We start from the raw sequence: 21591 nt of genomic DNA, 5'->3' as shown, positions 1-21591 counted from the left end.
TGTACTCGTCATGTTGTTACGACTAGTGCCACTCCAGATTCCTTCCATAATACGACCAATTGCCTTTTGACCCCTTTTTATTGTTGTCATCTTCCATAATGTGAGGGGACCATTAGCTGACTGGGGTCATGCAGCCCCAGCTGATGCCCTAAGCCTCTATACTAAAGATGAAAAGTAAGTGGAGCCCACGGAGACATATTGGAGTATAGGCTCTGTCTGCGAAGCTAGAACCAATTTCCCAGAAAGTCTTTCCCATCATGTATGAAGGATAATCACTGGCTGGAGTATGTATATATAGAGTCCATTCATACAATAAAACCAGCAAAACAGCTTCCTAAAATACAGTCAGGCTCATCCAGGAATGTCAGCGGGCTCACAGAGTCTGACATTGTGCTTCGATTTCAGATTCTGCCACATTCTCAGACAGTAATAACTATGAAAATGATTGGAGTGACGTACTTCTTATTTAATCCCCTGTGTCTGCGTTTGTCTGTGTGTGTGTGTGTGTGAGTGTGTGTGAGTGTGTGTGAGTGTAAGCTAAAACCAGAATAATCCACCAGAAAATGCTTAGCTGCAGGGCTGTGGTGTGGAGGAGTTGAGCATCAACAGGCACAGATGTTGTTGGGATGTAGGTGGGACATAGAAAAGTGTCTTAAATAAAGGCTCGGTATTTTATCTCTTACAAGTGATTGATTTGTTCTGCTGGCGTGTCCAAAGATATATTGGACCGCAGGAAGAGCAGTTGTTGGCAAGAGCTGATGAGGATACCAATAAAAACACATTAATAAACAAGGGACATACTCCATATTTATGTATTTATATACTTGATTTATTTAAAAAGGACAGTGTGCAGCTCAGATATAAAAGCATTCAAGCTTCCCACCCTGAGCGTGACGTCTGGCCACCATGTGAAAATGGTCAGACGTTAGCTGGGCAGCTGCTGTGTCCCACCGAACGGTGTGTCACAAACTTAAACACATTGCATCCCACAGATAAATATGAAGACATCCATGCCAGTGCTCTAGATGAGAAGTTGAATTTAAGTGAAAACATAACGGTAACTGTATTGACTGCTTTATGCAGATCTAAAAATACATGCATACATTGAAAACTGACTCTCTGGGATGAGATGCAGTTCCTTTAAGATGGCGCTTGGACTAAAATCATGATTGAACATCTATTATTGCAGCCAAAACGCTGATAAAAGCTAATCCACTTTGATTTACACCTGTGTGTGTGTCACTGTTTGTCTGTGATCGGCATCGCTCTCCACACTGATGGCCCAGTCAGTAAAGCAGGTGCCCTCCCCACTGACTGGCATGTTAATCAGGTGGGATTAGGCCTCAAGTGAGTACAAATGTGATGGAAAATGGTTTGAATTACTTGCTAAGCCCCCACTGGCCTGTAATCCACCGCCCTTCACTTGGAAGAGTCATCCACAGGGTGAATTGTGTGTGTTTTTTTTTGTCCACGTGCAAGCGCTAGTCCCCCCACACATGAACTTAATCTTAATCACTTACAGTCCTACGCAAACACATCCATTGTCTTTAAGGTTGCTGCCCTCGGACTGACTTCATGTTCTTATTCAAGCTCTGCTGTAAAGACACAGTAAGAACATTAGCTGATGTGTGGAGGGATGGAGCGAATGAAAAAGGAGGAAAAGATGGAGACGGTCTGTCAGGCTCGAGGCATTCCCTCGATGTTTTTTGAGCGACATCTAATCAACGTGTTTGTCCCCCCTGAGCCACAGACGGCCCGGGTGAAGCAAAGCAATAGATCAGTATCTCAAGGACAGTTTACCCCCACACCCATCACACATTAAACTGAGCACTGACTTTGGGACGGTTGTTTTTCTACCCTTTTCCTGTCACTCACTTCTCAACCCACCTCTTAACCCTCTCTAACATGGCATGGTTTAAAAATCCCTGCGACCCTTCCCCCCCTTGTTGCTTATTGCCTCTCTGCCAGGTGGTCGAGGTTACATTATCATCACGATTAACAGATGGTAAATAATCTGTTCGGAGGCATTGAAATCCCTTCAGTGGATGGGAAAGAGGTGAAATGTTTTAGACGTGGTCCAGTTTGAAAGTTGGGTTTGTGCCTGGAAGGTGTGAGTAAGAAAAAGTAGTGCAGTTTCCTACCTTAGCAAATGTGTGACATGGAGTTGGTCGCTAAAAAAAATCTTGTTTCCCAACAACTTAGATGAGACTGGGTCAGAGGGACGAGACAGTAACATAGACAAAGAGAAAACATCACATGGACATAACTTTTGGTTGCGAATGACGATTATCCTGGACAGCGACGTGCATAGAGACACTGAGGCAGCTGACAGAGTGACAGAACTTTCTCACTATCTACTGAACTGGATTGGATAGAGGTGTTTCATTTTGTTTCGTTTCAGTGTATTATGGTCCTTTTCTTTATTAGAAGAATAAAACTAGTTATTAGAAATACAAGTTTGCTGATGTCTCTGTCGCTAACTTCCAAACAGATTCATGCAACATGACCAAACTTCCTAGAAAGATATACAAACACACATCCATTTTCATAAATCTTGAACTGGAACGTAACACTCATAGCTGTAATGAGCCGCTGTTGGTCCATCAGTTCATTGATCCACAATAATCTACCTTCATTGGTGTACAAAGCTGTGTCCACCCTGTAGCAACCACAGCTGGGTGTGTGTGGAGCTGAAATGAAGCTGAAATTGGCCATGGAGGTCAAGTGTTTGTGAGATTGCGCGCATGCGAGTGCATGAACGCAGATGTCTGCACATACCAGGTCCCAGCTAGTGTGAATCTATCCTTGTTTACAGCTGTTAGCCTGAGTACCATTCTCACTCTGTCGCAGTGATGGATATCGCAAAATATTAACTGCGTGCCAGAAACACAAAATCGGACGCATGGGGCTTGTGGAAAAATTTGAGTGAATTGATCCTTTAACAAGAATTTGTAAGGAGGGAGTTACTGGATAAAGATCAGCTGTACACATTGACTTTCCTTGGATAAATAAAGGTCCAGAAGATTTATTTTTACAAGCCCAGACACTGACCTCACTGCAGTGTTCCCACAATGTGTTTCAGTGTGTGTGTGTGTCTGTATGTGTGTGTTTGGAGGTGCTCATGTGCTGTTCACCCTAGAGAGGCACAATATGAGCACAAAGAGACCCGAACACACGCACATACACACACACACATACAGATGCCTCATGAATACATAGTAGGGTCATTTGAAATAAGTGTTGTCCATGCGACAAGCAGAGTGACTGTCCTCTGTGGAGACGAGGGGTAATTCTCTTTCACGCATCATTAGCCCTCCTCATCTGCTCCTGTGTGTATATGTGTGTGTGTGTGTGTTCAGCAGCTGCCGCAGCCAATCAGAGCTGCTCATCACTCCTGGACCACTCCAGCTCCACATCCGCGTACGATGGCATCTCATTTCTGTCTCATCTCTGTGTCGGCACCGGTCCTCATTTCTCTCATTTTTCTCTCCCTTTTTATGTCCTTCCCCCGTCTCTCCCTCTCTCTCCCTCTCTCTTTCTCTCAGTGATGGAGAGACACAATCAGAGTCACTCTTATTGTTAGCTGACGGACCATTTGGTGTTGGAAAGTGATTTCATTTCTCTCTTCTCAGTCAGCGTTGCCGCCACTGTTATCATTTGTAGTGTAAAATAGGTTGTAATGGCCGCACGCTGCCTTTTTCCCCTACCTGGGATAATAGCTGAACGAATTCACGAGTAATGGGGTGATAATGGCATAATTTGCTGAAGAGTAAGCGTGTCCTCCCTGACTGTGGACAGATTGTTTGTGAGACGGTGAACATGTGGAAACTTTTTACCTGCATTTGGCTGTAGAGGTGCTCTGTGCGCCCTTTTTTTTACTGCAGTCCCAAATATCATCATCATCATTTTACTGATGACTTTGACAGCCACAGTCATCACAATCATTACTGTGCTCATTGTGCATTAACAGTCACACGCCATTACCTTTCCCTTTCCTCTCTCTGTGATCCTTGTGTAAGTCCATTGGTCGCTGCTGATGAACATAAAAAACAATATTTTTTTTATGATCAAAGATGCCAATAAATAGAGCGAAGCCTGTGAGGCGGCTCAGGCAAACACTCTCTCGTCAGAAGCAGCGTATTTAGTCTGACAGAATAATGAGTGTTAAGAACATAATGAGCATATGGTTGTGCAGCTGATGAGGATTATACTGCAGGGGCGGTTTAAGAAGTTTCTATGGATATTACACTTTTCCTCTGTTGTAGTCGTCATAAATTTAAGCTCCAACAACTACCGTGGTTAATGAAGGAAACTCGTTACAGCCGGATAGAGAGAGAGATACCAAATATTAGAGAGAAATAAAACTCAAGACTTGTGTCCTGGTGTTTAAGGAGTGTATCAATCGCCAACAAAAAACGTCTGTGATCGCAAATGTTTTGCTTTGCTTTTATTTGGAAAAAGACTAATTTCACAGCAGACACCATTATCCCTCTACATCGGAGATTGCCGCCATGTGATTGGCAGCTTATTTGAGCAGATTGCAGCGTCTATGCCCGCCCTAGAGCCTACAACAGTCAGTGATTGATCGTGTCGACCGTTGACCCACTCTCTCTTCTTTCTCCTCTCTCCTGAGCCACTTACACGCCAGCCTCGGGATGAATGATGCTTCATGTAGCCAATGAGAGTCCAGCTTGGGAAACAAGAAACAGCTTATAACCTTTCAAAAGAGCCCAAGTGGTTCAACAACAGCTCTGAAGTTACTTTAGATACATTTTGAAAAATGGTAACAGGGCCGTCTGCACCACGAACGATGACTATTACAATCACTATAAATGTACCGTTCGAAACATTGAGTCTACACCACAACTACAGCGACAAAGGCAGTGGCGAATGGTATCGTCGGGTTTCACTTTCAGAGTGATTTGATGAACAATAGAAAGACTGACAACCATAAAAATCCATCTCTTGAGGAGCAGGGATTGTCATATTGTCAAACAAACAGTCTCTTGAAGGTAAAATGTGTAGACTCTTTCAGCCATTAGCAAGTCAGAGGCAGAGACGCGCTCTTTTGTGAAGTAGCACAGTGGCAAGTTTCACCACATTTCTGTGTCACTGTGCCCACAGTGGATCCCACAGATATGGAAATGGGCCGAGGCTGAAAAAGAATCCACCCATCGCGTTTCAAGGCCGTAGGCTGTCAGCACAAACGTCTTCACTGATGAAGTCGATGGAGAAGCTCATTAAAAAGAAAAGCGTACAGCAGGTGGAGGAATTATTGGACTCCTTTTCATTTAAACCAGGAGCTATGTGGAGGATGCTGTCACACTCCTGCTGAATTTCCTGTATGCACATCTGGAGGGCCAAAAGACTTAATTTTGTTGACTTTTCAAAACTATCTGCCCACACATGCCGACTGTCGTATTTCACTGGAGACAGAAACCCTGCGGGATGGACGATACAGACCTTATGACTAACAAGTCCCGAGTGTTGGTCTGAATTTTTCAATCTTTGCTCTCTTCCTCTGTGCAGCAGCTCTGACACACCGAAGTTTGATTTTGAGTAAAACAAAACACGGGTGACCTGGAGGGTTTCAGCTTCATGGTGTGAGATATTGAGTGGCAGCGAGGCAAGGCCGAAGCCCCCTGCTTCACTCTCTTATCTGTTTTTTTTGTTTAACTCGCCGTCTGTTTCTGTGTGTGACCATCGGCGCATAAAGCTCAGCAGTCAGAATGAGATCAAACAATTGAATTTCTTTTCTAGCGAGGCCCAAAAATCGATCAAAACAAACCGGACGGCGGGAGCGAGCGTCCCTCAGTACGAGGCCAGAAGCTAATCAGAGTTTAGCAGGTGGCTTCTGCTCATCTGTGATTCGAGGGCCAACTTTCTGCGTGACCGTATAGCCATATATCACGCAGCACCTAAGTATAGTGCTGCTGCGACACCCAGTGACATTCTCACTTGTCACCACTGTACCCACTGATCCATCACACTATTCTAAGAGCGTATCCTGTATTGTAGCTCGTGTGGAACAACAACAGCTCAGAGTCACACTGACCCACTGATGTGTTAAACTTCTGGTGGCCGGCCAGCTTTGAGAGGTAACTTTGAAGTCGTATCCTATTACGAATGATTGTTACTCTACAGCCAAAGTTGTAACTAGTAACATACATTGTTCAAAGGGGATTATTCTTCTCTTACATCAGGAAACTTAAAGAGAAAATGACGTTTTTCATTGCGTTGAGTTTTCACACCTTTTTCTATTAGTTCTGGCACTGTGCAGCATGTAGTCTACTTAACCATTGTGCCTCGTCCTCCTCAGTGAGTGAGAGATGGACAGATAACTGGAGAAGAAGAGAATTAAAGTACATTTAAGTATTTAACATAAAGATTTATTTATTTATTTTGTCATTTTCCTCTTTTTAAAGTCAGCAGGAGACAGAAAACTCACATTTTTCTGAAGGAGGATCCCCAGACCTCAGCTTGTGTTTCGAAACTAGGCCTCGAGGATTCAAGTTCACTGCATCTTGGCTGCACTCAGTCCTCCAGCGAACTTTGCTGTTGTTTAAACTGCAGTTTTTACGTTATTATACGATCGGATGGCGACTGAATCATAACTATATTATATTTAAAATAGAGTTTAACCATCCATGCAAGGCCCGTTGTTTACCCTGCCCATCTCTCTTAACTACATCACATGCAGTACTGTAGCTCCTGTACATTCATGCCACGGCCGTAATCTTCCTCATCAACACCTTATGGGCTTTTCTCAGCTACTGGAAGTTGATCCCCTGTTCCTAAATAGCTGTTAGTATGTTTATTCCTCCACAGCTGTTTATCATGTGATCGATGAGCGCCAGTTGTCCCTGTCACTGCCACTAAGACAGTGATGGAGAGGGCCCTTGATCCTCGCTGTTATCCCAGAATACTTTAGGAAAACAGATACATAACCAACAGTGAATTGTCTGAGCAGCCATAAACAGCATGCAAATTCTGTTTACTGCCAAGTGCTGAATAATTGATATGGTGATAAAAACTATTTTCCTACTGGAGTCATTCCGGCAGTTATGGCTGTTGTGGAGGCAACAGCAGAGTGTTTTGTTATTAATAGCCGGGTAATTGTGAGTGGCAACCTGATTGATTCACTTTACTTCCTGCGAGAGCAATTGAAGACGCAGAGACATTATCGCATGTCGTACACAATCATGCAAATGTGTGCCTTCTTACGCGCGCTCGTTTCGCACGCACACACTTTGTCAGTGTTAAAAGTGCCTGCGACATAATTAGCCTAGTTTAACAGTGTTAATAGGTTCCTCGGGGTCTAATGTGTGCTGATAGAAAAAGGGGGAAGATGTGCCAGCGATTGCGGAGAGGGAGGGGGAAGGGTGCGTGTGCTGGTGCGTGTTGTTACGTAGCAATACAGCTGGTACTTTTGGCGCTACATCATTTCATTACACACCCGCATGCTGCAAAGTTTTTCCTCGTGAGCCCGCTCTGACCCCAATCTTAACAGGTTCCTTGACCTTCTCACATCAGACAGGAAAAAAGGCGACATGTCTGAAGGTGCAACAGGCCCGAAGGAGGTTAGTCTGCGCTGTGATGAGTGAATGGCAAGACATGTTTAGCTGTTTCGGGAGCACATCTGGTCACGGTGCAAGGAGGATTGTTAAGGCGCAACTTAATTGGCCGACAGAGGTCAAAGGTCAGGCTAGTTTGTCTTTAATGACAACATGGTAGTCTGTTTATTAATGCAGCAGACGTCACCCAAGGGACCTGAGCGAAGCGCCTGGTGTCTTTACTATGCAAGCGTGTGTGTGCAACACAGAAGTCTGTTTGTGTTGCTGTTATTGCGTTATCACAGTGTCGCTCTGCTGCAGAACATCGCATGTGACCCAGATATGACACAGAAGTGTTTATGACAGCGATGACTTGCACGTATGGCCCTTTTTTCTAAAGCATCCAAACACAGAATGAGTCTGGAGTGTATCTGTCAGAGCATCAGAAGGTTAACGAAGCAGATGCACGTCTTCATGAAAGACTTGGCGTGGATGGTGCTCAGACTACAGGAGTGTGCCCAGTGCCATACACCCTTCACCCTCCTTCCTCATCTCTGCCTGTACTTTCAGAGTCCCTGCAGAGGCAGTGAAGTGCAGCCTCGCTCTGATTGCCCTGACTTTGTCGATCACAGCGAGGATGCCACATTAGGAGCACAGGCTCAACCTCTTGCTCGCATGCGACCTGATTATAATCTCTGTCATACATATGCAGGAGAGAAACAGCATGTGCAGCTCCAGAGTGCGTGAAGCTTACTCTTGATGGCAGAAAGAAAAAAATGTGTTTTTGAAAAGATGTCTGGTCATTTAAATCCTTGCATAAAATGGTAATACTTAGATGTTGAACAATGAATTAATTTTTCTTTTCTAAAATGGAAATCTAAAATTTAAATGAAGCCCTTTAAGCCACTTACAAGGACCTTTAATTTCTGTTGTTTCTGGCGACCCCTGTGGACAAAAGTGGAAATGTTTCAGCCGCCTTGTTTCGAAAGATCTTGAGCTAACCAGTTGTGGCTGTGTAAGATTAATAACTATAATATGACGATGGGGAAGCAAAGTAAATTTCGTTTCAGTGCCGTACCACCGGACTTCAGAGCTTTCCTCAGGGTGTGAGAGTCGGAGAAATCTGAATCCGGCCCGATGACAGACGATCTTCTCTCTGATGGTCTCTTTTGCTTATGTAGGTCATAAAGAGGCATCTATAGTACATCTATAGAAGTGCGTTTAAGGTAAGACTTCTTGAATCTGCAAAGCCTTCTCCTTTATAGCCACCGGCAGCTTCACACTTCAACTCTAATATATCCCCTTGCTAAAGTTGAAAAAAAAAAAAAAAGATCTGGATTAGGTAATCCTAGATTAGTTCAGATTAAATTAGATTATTGGATTATATGAAATCAGAGATGCAGACATGGCAAAGCCTCATGATCAAAGAGCTGAACGTTATTGTGAGCCACAAACAGCTGGGACTGTGTAACGGCGGGGATGTACATGTGCTCCGTGTGTCTTTGTGGTGGCTGAGATGCATGGTGATATACAGTAGTGTGTGCTGTGGGAGCTCTATGGCAGTGGCTAGTGCTAATGCGTTTATAGGTCCAACTGAAATGAACTCAGCAGGGAGTGTGTGCGTCACTACCTTTCATTCGCCCTGTCAGTCTTCTGACAGCTTTGTTCTCCTTTCACCTGATTTTCTCCCTCCTGATTCCACTAGAAAAAGGCAGTTCAGGAAACTCACGTCTTATTTTAGCACGATTTGTGTTTTATTTCTCTCATCAAAGGTTAGCGATCCTTTTGAGCATTATCACTGTTACATTATTAAAATACGCCGGATGGTTAAAACACTGCATTTCTTCCTTTTGATGAATTTGTTAAAGGCTCAGTCTTTGTTTCAAAAACTGTAACTCTAAGTAAGATTAAAGATAATGTTGTTGTTCTAGTGAATCTAGTAAAGACCAAGAGGATTTGAAAACAAGGAGAGTGAGCAAACCCTGTTTTAAGAGGGCACAGCTCCCCCCCCCCATCCTTACTGTTAGATACACTAATGTCAGGGGGGAAAACACACTTCCAGTTGCTGCCTTGGAGACTCCTACCTGCATGGATGCTCCTCACCATCAGGTGTAAAGAGGTAGAAAGAAAAATTGCTTTAAAGTTTCCAGATCTTTCTTTGCATAAATTGTCATAATTTCAAGACATCTTATTAAAATGGCAGTATTAAATATCGTGATATTAACAATAAATCAAATGATTGTTATGTAATAGGAGGTTGCTTGTATCTGACAAACCCACAGACTGTCATAACCCAGCTCTTCGATTGAATTCATCTCATTCTGCTCGTTGTTTTGGTTTTATGGCCTGCAGAAGGGGCTGACATTGGAGTTTATTTTCACTCCAGTCCCATATCACTCCCACAAAAATATTCCTGTTCTGTCCCAATATCAGACTCCTGAACCATCCTGTGACGTGGTGGACGAAGAATACAAAAGAATAAATTACAAAGACAACAAAACGACTTGCATTATGTGCGACATAAGGAAAACATAAACATATAAAAAAAAAAAAAAAACTAAAACCAGTTAATGTTCCATCCCAGTCGGGAATAGTGAAATTGATTCCCATCCCTGTGGGAAAAAATATCAGCCTCTTGCTCTTTTCAACCCAGTTTTTTGGCATTGGAGGGCAGCTGTTTCTGGTGACCAAAGCTCTGCTAACACACTGTACACAGCCTGCTCAGCACCCAATGGCAGACAGACAAAGTAAACAACTAGCTGGTGAACATAGCGGACTGTTTAGCAGAGCCAGATATTTTTTGGAACAAAAAAGCTAAAAAGTGTTCTGGACGTACATTCACCAGGTAGCCAGAGATATGACTCTTAATCAAACCTCTGTGGATGAAATACAGCCTAAAGTAATCTGTCTTACCTCACTGACAGATGTGTTGTTGCATGCTAGCAATAGCTTTTTGATCACATAATATGTGTTGCATGTAGAAGGGATTTTTGCTGTGTATATACACCATATGTTAAGCCCATATGTCTCTTCATCATTTTTCCGATGCTACTTTCAGTCACTGTACTCTCTTTCCCGCCATATGAATAATATCACCTCCCCTCCAATCATTTATTTTTCTTCTTTGTGTGTCCCTGTGTGTAGCATGGCAACATAAATAACGCGTACTTGAAGTTCTGGGCAGATAATCCTTCCCTCTTGTCGGCGCTGGCACTGGGCGTGTGACGGGGGTCTGATGGATGCAGGGGTAGCTTATTGGCAAGGACAGCTTGCATGCCAACGTCAACACCATGGTCTATCCCTGGATAATACGGCTGGATACTCACTCTTAGATACCACAACACACACACGCACCCACAGATAGACATGTGCAGCTGAACCACTCTCGCTCAGCCACATGCTGAAGCAGCATTTCGGCAGCGGCAGTAGTGCTCTTTATCTCCCTTTATTGGGACAGCTCTGCCTTTGGTTTTTCCTCTGAGACCACTTCCTGCAGCGCTGATGGTGTGTGTGCGTCCGTTCGTCTCTGTGAATGTGCATGTTTAGTGCTGAAATCACAGCTCCTCTATGTTAAGTCAGCCATCCCTTCCCTGTTAAAATTCAACATTTGATGCCAGATGCTTTGAGTCGAAGTTTGTGTTGTTGATGTTTGTGTGCTTGTTGCACAAATATCCCCCTCACCAAATTACATTTGTTTACAATGGAGCAGCCAATTTGTCAGTGTGTCTAACCGCATGTGAGGGAGACCGACTCAGCTATCTGTGTCTAATGAATCTCCTCCTACAGAGCTAATGTCATTAAGGACAGGTAGGGATGAGCCTAATGCAATCAAATCCTCGCAGTAATTACAACTCTCCCCAGTCGGGCCCGGATATGCCACGCCGATGAAAAGAAGCAGCTCATTAGGAGCGCATGTAGGCAGCACCGCACCGGCATCAACCAAGGTGCCTCCACCCTTGAAGGTGTCATCAGGTAGATCCAGTGAGCAGAAAACAGAGATGAGTTGAATCTGGCTGCGCAAAATCTGGTGGAAGTTTTTTTAATTGGGTGGGACAGATGAGAGAAACAGTATCCGTGTGATGTGGGAACATCTTACTGTCTCAGTCTGAAATGTGTGTTTACAGTGTGGAGGAAGGGAGAACGAGGTGTGAGCTCTCGTGATAATGGATAATATGAAAACATAAGGGCAGAAATCTGTTTAATTATCAGTTAAAAATATATAATTCAAAATATCTGTTACAGCACAAAAGGACTTTGGAGTTGGACGTTTATGTAGCACTTTTTCTAGTCCAGTTACCGCTCGAAGCTCTTTCCAATGCTTGCCACATTCACCCACTCACATGAGCAATCATACACTAATGGCAGAAGATGCCATGCAAGGTGCCATCCTGCTGATCAGGAGCAACAGAGTAGATAACTGTGAACCCAGTACCTACTCAGTGGTAATAATCATGAAGTAATGAGCAACTACTTAGTCACTACTTAATGTTATGCGCCACTTTACTTGATTAGTCATTAATGAGTCATCACCAGATAATCAGGAACTCACGAAAAAAGTGGTCAGTGTGTCAATTAACGGATATTCATGAACTACTCATTACCTAATGATTCATTATTATAGTAAGTCCTAGTCTGTTCTCTAGTAACTTATCATTTTTTACAACAATTTATGATAACATCACTAATAAATGATACATTTATAGTTAACTAAACTTTAGTTAATAGTTATTTAGCTGATAACAAACAAAACAATGCTTTATAAACCATTTATTAATTGTTGTTCATAATACTTTGTAAATGGTTGATAAATACTGTGTAGTTCAACTATAAACATTACTTCGATGGCCATTATAAAGTTGCAACCGATGTTTATACATCTTTACAATTGCTCATTAATGGTTTATGAAGCATTTCATTGTGTGTTTACAGTGGAACAACTGTTAATTTAAGTTGTATCAACTACAAATTAACCATTAATAAATGATGGTTGTTGCCCTGTTTAGTCCTCAAATCAGTAATCTCATTAATGAGACATTAATTATCAGGTTGTTCCTGCTTCATTCCTCTTTTATTCTGTAGCGACTATGCACATATTTGCGTAACATATTGTGAAGTGTTATCAATATTTCCCCTGGGAGTTGGTAGACACCATCACTAAAAGCTAAAAGAGACTGAATGTTGGTCTCAGATTTACCAGATGGTCAGAAGCGCAGCTCAAAAGGATGGTAATGATGCTCCATAACTGCTTGATGTGTAAATAAGCAACTTAAAAGGTGAGGGTATGTCAATATTGTGTTAACAACCAGTTTCTGTTCTCTCAAAGTGGCCCAAAAAAATCAGTTATTGCCGGTTTAAATTACACAAGAGGGTCCTTTGCAAGTAAATGAACAGAATAAGCCCTCTCAAATCTGGCAGGCTATTTTATCAAGGTAAACAAAATGTAAGCTCCCACCAGCATGCTTCAAATAATACTTTGATGATAATATTCAAAATGTAACATCCTAAGCCTTTAAGAGGAGGCTGTCGCCAGAGTTTGCACTATAAAAGCATCACAATGACAGTTTTAAACCCGCCATGACAGATTTAAAGCAGAGCTCTGACTTGTGCGGTGATGTGTTGCAGGAAAAGACGAACATGACTGCAATAATGTCCTGACAGCAGGGGCCCCTAACTTTTTCTCCTTCTCTTTTTGCCAGCTGAAGTGTCTGAATCTGTTAGGTCACTTTCTCTAAGTAGTGTGTGTGTTCAAAACGCCATGGATTCCTCAGGTTTACGTGGTTTATAAGAAGATGTATGAGGTTTTGCCTGTTGTACACATCTTCTCTGCTGTTCATGAGCAGCAGCCACAGATGCCAGCTGATTCACTGCGGTGTACTCTTTATTTAAAGGGTTTGAATCATCCTCCTACTGCAAAACATATCAGCGTAACAACGTGTTTACATGGTGGAAGGAGTGCACGTCTCCACGTGATGACACTGTGCGTCTTTAAAAAGCAATTTTCAGTGCCAAGCCTCAACAGCGTGAAATACGGAGCTGCACCTGTGCCCGACTTCCATCCCTCTTCCCCGTCTCGTCTGTCCTGAAGGCAATCTGTTTCCTCCTATCTCCATCAGTCATGCTATCCAGGCTAGCGCTGCCTTCCTGTTGTCTGCAGAGTCTGTGCAATACTTTTTCATCACCCAAGCTGTGTGGGAAATATTGCATGGTTTTGTCACCGGGGGTGTGGGAGCCTGGATGGGTTCTGCAGATGCCTATTGGAGCGTATTAGACAATAATTGCATTTGTGTTTAGAGAAGATGAGTTGATAGAGGCACATCATTCTTAGCCTATTTTTAGCATTTTTTAAATATATGCAGGATTGGAGTCTCTTATCTGAGAGCAAAAAATCCATCCACTCTCCAAAAATCTATGTCCAGTCAACTCTGACTTAAGCCCATTCCTCTGATATCTGACGGAGCAGACAACACCATCTGTATCTTGAGACTGATACGGCCGGCTGTAAATTTATGGTTCAAATGAAAGAAACGCCAGCATAAAAACTTTCATTTGGGATGTTGGACTGACATTTTCTGGCATCATTTACAGTAAAAGTGAGTGAAGGGGGAAGCTAGCGCTAGTCAGTACTAATAATTCTGAGTGATTCATTGAGCCGTGCGTGTTTAAGCCAGCGGTGGTAAATGTCCTTGATGCTATTTCTGAGTCTGGTCGTCAGGATACCTCGGCTTTTGCCAAACACCACTGGCAACACCTCGGCCAACAGATGCCTCCTGGGATAAAGTCAACCACTACATTAAGAAATTAATTAGTTTTATTCCGGGCTGGGAACAAATTCTTAAACACGTCTTCCAAATATTGCAGTTACTTTGACCTCGCAACTGTCACGTGATTGCGCCTGGCGTTGGCCAAAGCAGGCAGAAACTGACAAGAGGTGAAAAGCACTGACCCGAAGCCGACTGTAAAATCAACACCTCTTAGATAAGCTTGCGTACAAATTACTCAAATGTTTTCTCTACAGAGTGGACGAATAAAGATTTTCATCTGCGTGTGTCTGCCATTGGTTGACTGTGCTCTGTGTGTGCATGTTGTGACTGTGTCTGAGCCCGGGTCTGTCCATGTCTAAGTATATCTAGTGTTGTATGGAACCGCTCCCAGTGTCTGTGGTTACTCCCATTGGGCAGTTCCCCAGTTGAGTTTGTGGTTGAATGTGAACAAGGCGAATATGGGCCTGCTTTCCTGCATGGGCTAACTTTAGCACGGTTCAGGCCGGCGGATGTTTGAATAGTAGTGCAAAAGCTGGACTGGTCTGTTTCTTTGTGGTTGAAAATAAATAGGGCCACACTGGATGAAGTCGGCCTATTCAGCACTGTGCTTGTGCACCGTTTGCAAAATTGTGAGATCTGTTTTTTTGCCGTCTAATTCTCTTGCTAGGCTTGATTCGAAGCGTGACACAAGCACAGGAAGGGAAGTCCAAGGAAATATGTGATTTAATATAGTACAGTACAGAGAGGCAGGGCACACAGCTAGTCTTGCGAAGTGTTGAGCAGAAGGCAACAAAGGAGTGGGAAACATTTTATTCAAAGGTTTGAATGAAATCCCAATCAGAAGTCTGTCTAATTGGGTTTGGCTTCCGGCTGAGTCAGCTACTGTAATAGGATCAGTAGCTCCATGGCTAACCGAGCTAACGGCAGCTAGCTACGGTTGGCAGCAGTTAGTGGTTTGCTTATTTTAGCAACAAGAAAAACTCCCTAAATCACTGTGGTACTCATGCTGCGTTCCACACCGTCGAGAACTCAAAGCCTTAAACCTTCTGCTGTAGCTCAGGAGGCAGAGCAGGTCGTCCAGTAATCAGAAGGTCGCTGGTTCGATTCTCTGACTTCCCCAGCTGCATGTCAAAGTGTCCTTGAGCAGGCTACTGAAGTAAATATTTCTATTTGGCCAGTGAATAAAATATTTTGATTAGATTCCAGGTATAAAATTGCTATTAAGTGAAATGTGTACTAGCGTCTGTTACCTTATCTGTTACCTATATTTGTTCATTTATGCAAGAAGGCTGCACTTTTGAGGGTCCACTCATATGTACTCATGCCAAAGGGACATCATTTTGACAGCTCAGCCAAGAAAAAAATATACATTACACAGTCACAATGGTCGAATGCCAGCCACTGTCAACAACAACCACAAATGACCGCTTAACGTAATGTTTAGATTAATACTTCCATCTATTTTTTATTTAGCGTTTAACAGCAATATATATATAAAATAGCATCCAGAGGAGCAGATGTTTGTCCTCATACTTGCATCGACGTACTGTTAAAAAACTCATACACAACGTCTAGAAGGCTCCTTTCATACGATCTTTTCAATGTTGTTCATCAAGTACCACTTCAACTTAAATGCTGAGCAGTTGTTCACAGAATTTCCAAGAAAAGACATTAAACTGTTCTCCAGAGAAAACGATTGCATGCTCACTGTGCCCGAGTCCTCTTTTATTCTGCGGTATTTGTTACATCAATAAACCTTTGCAATCTAGCACTATTCTTACAGAAAGATATATTTATACCGTTAAGGCTGTTGACCATGTTGCTATGAATGCACACAATCGGTTATTGTACATGTAAATGTAAAAATGTTTTCTTTTATCCGTGGCATGCACGCTTGCACAAGGAACCACATATATATGCAGTTGTGTTTGTGCTTACAGACGACCACATTCAAAGAGCACGAAAGAGAGTCTGTTTTTCAAACTATTTGAGACCATCTAGCACACATTAATAGCTGTTCCCAGGAGGGTGCATGTTGGAAACGTATCCTGAGAACAAGGAAAGAAGTGAGGGATAACGAACACAGACACACACAGACACACACTGTAACTGCTTGTTGACGGCGTGCTTAGCATGAAAGAGGAAGACAGCATAGAGGTTGAAAAGCAAACTCCAGCAGTGATAAGGGAAGTGCTGAAGCTGCACAGCCCAGCTGGAGTGAGGAGGGCATGGACGCAGTCTGTGCACTGGAGGTAGCCTTGATATAGCAAGTATTGAACCTACAGTAAATGCTTGTGTCAATAATTGCTATAAGGAAAGAGCAACAAACAATATCTCCATCTGAACAGCAGCTCTAGAGATGCATGTTGTCTGTACATATAAAAATATTGTCAACTTTACGAGTGACTGCCACAAAGAGTCCAGAGATGTTGGACTCGAGTCGAATCAAGTCACTGTGTTGGTCAATAATATCATTATTTACCAGTTTTTAATACCTTATCTTTTCCCTTCGTGAATACCAGATACTGCTAGTAAGACTGACTGTTTCTTGGGGTTAGGAAAAGTGACTTGTTTGAGACTTGGACTAATTGACTTGAGTCACGCGCCTAATTGAGTTGCCTCAGCTTGTTGCTGTGCAGTATCTATCATCTCATATAAAACTAGAATGGCACTCAGGTGAGTGTATACCTCTGCCAAGGCCTCAACAGTCCCCTTTAGTTAAATCAAGCAAAGGCAGTCCATTCTGATCTGTCCTCCATCCAAGTTTCATTGTGATCCATTCAGTTAATTTTTCGTTTTAATCCTGCTGACAAACCAACAAACAGGTGAGAGAACACAACCTCGTTGACGCTGAGACAATACTGGAGTTGTTAATAAATACTGCACTTGAATCTCAGTTGCACTGAATCTTTAGAACAAAATAACACTAGTGTTTGCAGTAGACTCTCTACATTAAACTAAGTAAGCTCCAATCAAGGACACAATGACACTTCAGGACCTTCCAGCAGTGTATTCACGCCGGATGTGCAGGTTTGTTTACTTGTTACATGCAGTAAGCTGCCCTTTCTTTATTAGCCAGGTTCTTTAATCAGAAGTCGTGTTTCTATCCTGCTTATCCCCTTCTCTATTTTGCTCTAAATTCCTGTTCTTTTATCTTTTCTAATACCCTCTGTCTGCTGTGTGTGCTAACCTGCACATGCACACACACACACATATGCAATACAGCCTCTGTGATAGGATCAGTGTATAAATTTCCCCAGGTGAAACCTTGTTTTTCTTTTTTTAGCTAGGACACACTAACACACTCACGCACTAGCAAAGACATGCACTGTGAACAAATGCCCTCCCTATGCGCTGCCAGAGAACTGCTGCAAACAGAGATTAGAGAAAACACATCAATTTATGTGCCACTGCCTTTTATTTACTCCGAGGCTCGGGCTGGGGGTGACGGGGGGCTGCAAACACTCGGTCCCAGCTTTCGACTCCCGAGCCACTATAGCGGGAGCGTCTTCTTCAATAAGCGCACTGCTGATTCCTGTATAATTACACTCATTAGAGAGCCGCAGCCTGGACGTAACATAATCAGCACCGATAGACTGGACACAAAGACACTGAACTTCAAAGACCTCAGGCCTGTTCTGTAGTTGTGCAGTTACAACAATACAGAGGTGATGACAGTAATGATACTTTGATAATGCCAATTATACAAGCGCCTTTTTGCCCCTACACCAATATCTCTCTCTCTCTCTCTTTCCATGTCTCTCTGCCATCACTGACATGATAAAGTAACCTGTCTGAGCTCTGGTTGATTGTCAGGAAAATGTTGATCCTCACCCGCCTGACACACGTCAGGCAGGGAAGCCGTACATCCTCGCCTGCGGCCATGTTGCTTACATCTCCTGACTGTCAAGACTATTGACATTTCTGCATTCGGTTGTTTAGTCTGGCGTCCACCTCCTTTCATGCACGTGTATCTGTTTATCTCCTCAGAGGCGGTGGACACAGAATGTGTGTTCTGGCTGTTTCTCTGCGTGTTCGCTTGATTGGATTTCGTTTTTGGTTCATTGTGTTTGTTTATATTGCTGAGGTCAGTCTGGGCAGCAGAGGATGAATTGAGTCAAGTCTAAATGCCTCTGTTCATTCGTGCATGTTTGCTGAATTGCTCTCTCCTTGTTGACAGAATCTGAGGGCAACTTTTGTTTGTAAATGCATACATGCATGCATGCGTGTGTGTGTGTGTGAGGAGTGCGTGCATGTGCTCGCGTCCCGCTGACTTCCCCATCGACCTCCACTTGTTGTCCAGCTCTCATCAGTGTGATTTAGGAGCTGCTAACATGCCGGCAGTGTTTGCACTGGTCCATCTGGAAGTCAGTGCTGCACCAGGAAGAACCGAACGGCCCGATGCCAAGCGTGGCCACAGTGGATGGGTGGGGGTGCTCGCCGCGGTGGGCCGGTGGTTAGAGCTGGTTTGAGCTGGGGAAAGTGCGATAGTATTTCAGGATCAGTGAGCAGCGGACACAAGATCATAAATAGAGTTTTTATTGCTGGGCCGCTATGCTGGGTGAGCCTGGGCCTTTCAACAAGATCACAGCAGTGATTGATGGTTCCCATGTGCCGAGGGAGGAGGTGTAGGCGGAGGGGCACATCAGACAGCGGAAACAGCGGACATGGCAAGGCTGGCAGAGCCTCCTGCCCTCCCTCTCCTCCCCCAGGGTTACCCCCTGACAATCTCCTGTCCTGCATCAGCCTACAGATCTCTGTGTGCAGACACAGCATGGACTCTTGTCTCACACGACTTCTACCTAAAGCTGGAGCTCTCCCTCCGTCTTCTGTTGGAACACCATCGGACCTTATTTCATAAAACAGTTGTGAACGGCAAGATCCCACGTTAAAAGATTATTTTTAAACTCAATTAAGTCACAGTTTGTCATGGAACAATAAATTAAGTAGCATTTTCTGGTTTAACACTCACCAAACAATCTAAGTCTCCTTTTGCATGACAACATGGCCAGGAATGTCATGATTTCTGGAAGAGGACGGACTTTCAAGCTTTCAGCCTCGATCATCCAAGTCAAAAGCAGGATTGATGACTCTCGTTATTTTATTTATTTTCCCCTCCATCCCACGGCTGCTGACGCACACGAGGCGCACATCTTACAGTAAGCCTTCAAAAAGAACACACTTTAAAGAGAACACAGCTAGCTTACCGGTATCCTGCAGCTTTACCACCAGACACACATCCTGTGTGCGAGAAGATGATCAACTGACTGGTACTGACGGATGTTTGCTTCATATTCTTCTTTAGAGGGTTCACTTGTGGGGGAAACACTCAGCTGAACAGAACTGATAACATTGCCAGAGATCCTTTATTGATTTGTCTGGGAAGAGGGTTTACTCAGCACAGATTTGAGAAACCAAACTTTGTAACAAACTGAATTTCTATCATTTGTTGTTCATTGTTGCGTCCCTGAAGGGTTGTATTTTTTTTGTTGTTTATGTTTTGGTGAATATCATTTGAGCTTCCAACCCTAACCTTCTTTTGAGAGAAGTTTGTTGAAATTTGGAAATGGAAATCACGGTTGTCTGGGTATAAAACCAAGGCTCTGTTGATCTGTTCAAATCGAGATGTGATAGTCCAGCAATGAATTGGATGGAATTATAACCTTTAAAACTGAAAGTACAGCTTAATCATTCATCACATCACACTCTTACTCTCTATAACTAATTAAATATTTGTGATCATATAAGCACCAGTTGAAGTTACAAAAACATCTTTGGGTTTAACACTCACAGTCTCACCTTATCTGCTTCATCAGGATGGTGTTGGTGCAGTTTGATCACAGTAGTACATGCCTTTTTCTAAGCAAATCCTTGGTTCCAGGAGTAGCAAATATTAAGTGAAGAAAATACCAAAACTGTCTCCAAATTTGGCAGAAAGGAACGTGTAATTGTGCAGCACTCCAAGTGAAAGGCTGATTTAGAAAATGCGTTTCGGGGGCCTGTGTGAAGTGCTGCTCAAAATGAAAACAAAATTGTACCGGAGTTAACCTCAAACAGCACAGTTTGTGTTTTAAGTACTCGTGTCACTGTTGAAGTTTTCTCGGTGCTCTGAAACAACTCAACATGCAGATGGTGTCGCAGGTAAATATATTTTTCCTCTCGGCACTCGGCTCAATTTGTGTGTCATGCTGCATAAACACCCAGTGAATCTATAAGGTGAGCTTTACTGACACCGAACTGCTTCAAAAACAGAAATCACTGTTAGCATTCAAAGCTAAAAGTGATGTTTACATGATGAGAAGTAGAAACTGTATCACAAAATGGCAAGCATGAGGTCAGGCTACACATTTGAAGTGCGTTTATCTTTGAGATGGTCTATTACTCTGTTCTGAAGATGCAAGGTTGCGGCGGCCCTGTGTGTTATCTTCCGCAGGTCGTCACAGACTGTTTGTTTTTACAACCAGGCTAATTTAGGGCGGCTAGCGGAGTAGTTTGGCAGCGCGAGGAGGTTGCGTGGTCAAGGACCACAGAGATTTTTTTCATTCGGTGCCAGAGAGCAGCGCTGCTCAAAGCTTTTGAGAAAACATCTGATGGAGCCTCTTGAGTGCTCCCAGATTGGCAACGTGAATAGCAGCTTTCATGGAGGCTGCTTGCCCTAATGTGTTTTTGAGCAGCGTGTGTGTGTGTCTGTGTGTGAGTGTATCTAGGTATGCATGCATCATAGACTCCACTTTTTTTCTTTTTCTTTCTGTGTGTGTGTGCGTGTGTGTGTGAGCGGTTTGGGTATTTACGTAAATAACTCAAGGCGGAGGCAAAAAGCCAGCAGCAGAGATGCACAGCTGGGTGTATTTCAGGGACTTTTTTTTTCCAATGGTGATGTCTCAATCCTTCACAGAGCTACTGTAGACCTGCCTTTTCATTTATTTATAGAGACAGTAGCTGCACGCGAAACAAACAGCTCTCCTCTCTGACTGCATTTCCTTGGAAAGGATTTTTCTCTGACCGCAGAGCCCTCCACGGAAAATCCGAGGTGTCCAAGCGGCTGCCTTTCCTGACAGAAACATCACTTTGCTTGTTTGTCTTTTTCCCATTTCACTGTTCCGCTTTACTCACAACCCCTAAATACAGCGAGGTCAGTCAGGGCACTCGTACAAACAGTGGATTTGGAGAAATGCGTCAGCTTAAGCTCCCACATGTTTGTATATTTAATGCTGCTGTGTCCGTAAATCAGCCGTTCTAATTTGAACCGTAATGTCAGCAAACATCATCAGAGCTGT

The 21591-nt window shown here is 43.3% G+C and overlaps 1 protein-coding gene across 2 annotated transcripts in view; it reads left to right on the top strand.

Annotated features, from left to right (window-relative positions):
• The window catches only part of znf385c (zinc finger protein 385C), a 133088-nt gene that overhangs the window by 23123 nt on the left and 88374 nt on the right, over nucleotides 1-21591 (top strand). The window lies entirely within an intron of this gene.

This window comes from Pagrus pagrus (genome assembly GCF_965226575.1).
Source record: "Pagrus pagrus genome assembly, chromosome: 13".
Lineage (NCBI taxonomy): Eukaryota > Metazoa > Chordata > Actinopteri > Spariformes > Sparidae > Pagrus > Pagrus pagrus.
This window is presented reverse-complemented; position numbering and strand designations above follow the sequence as displayed.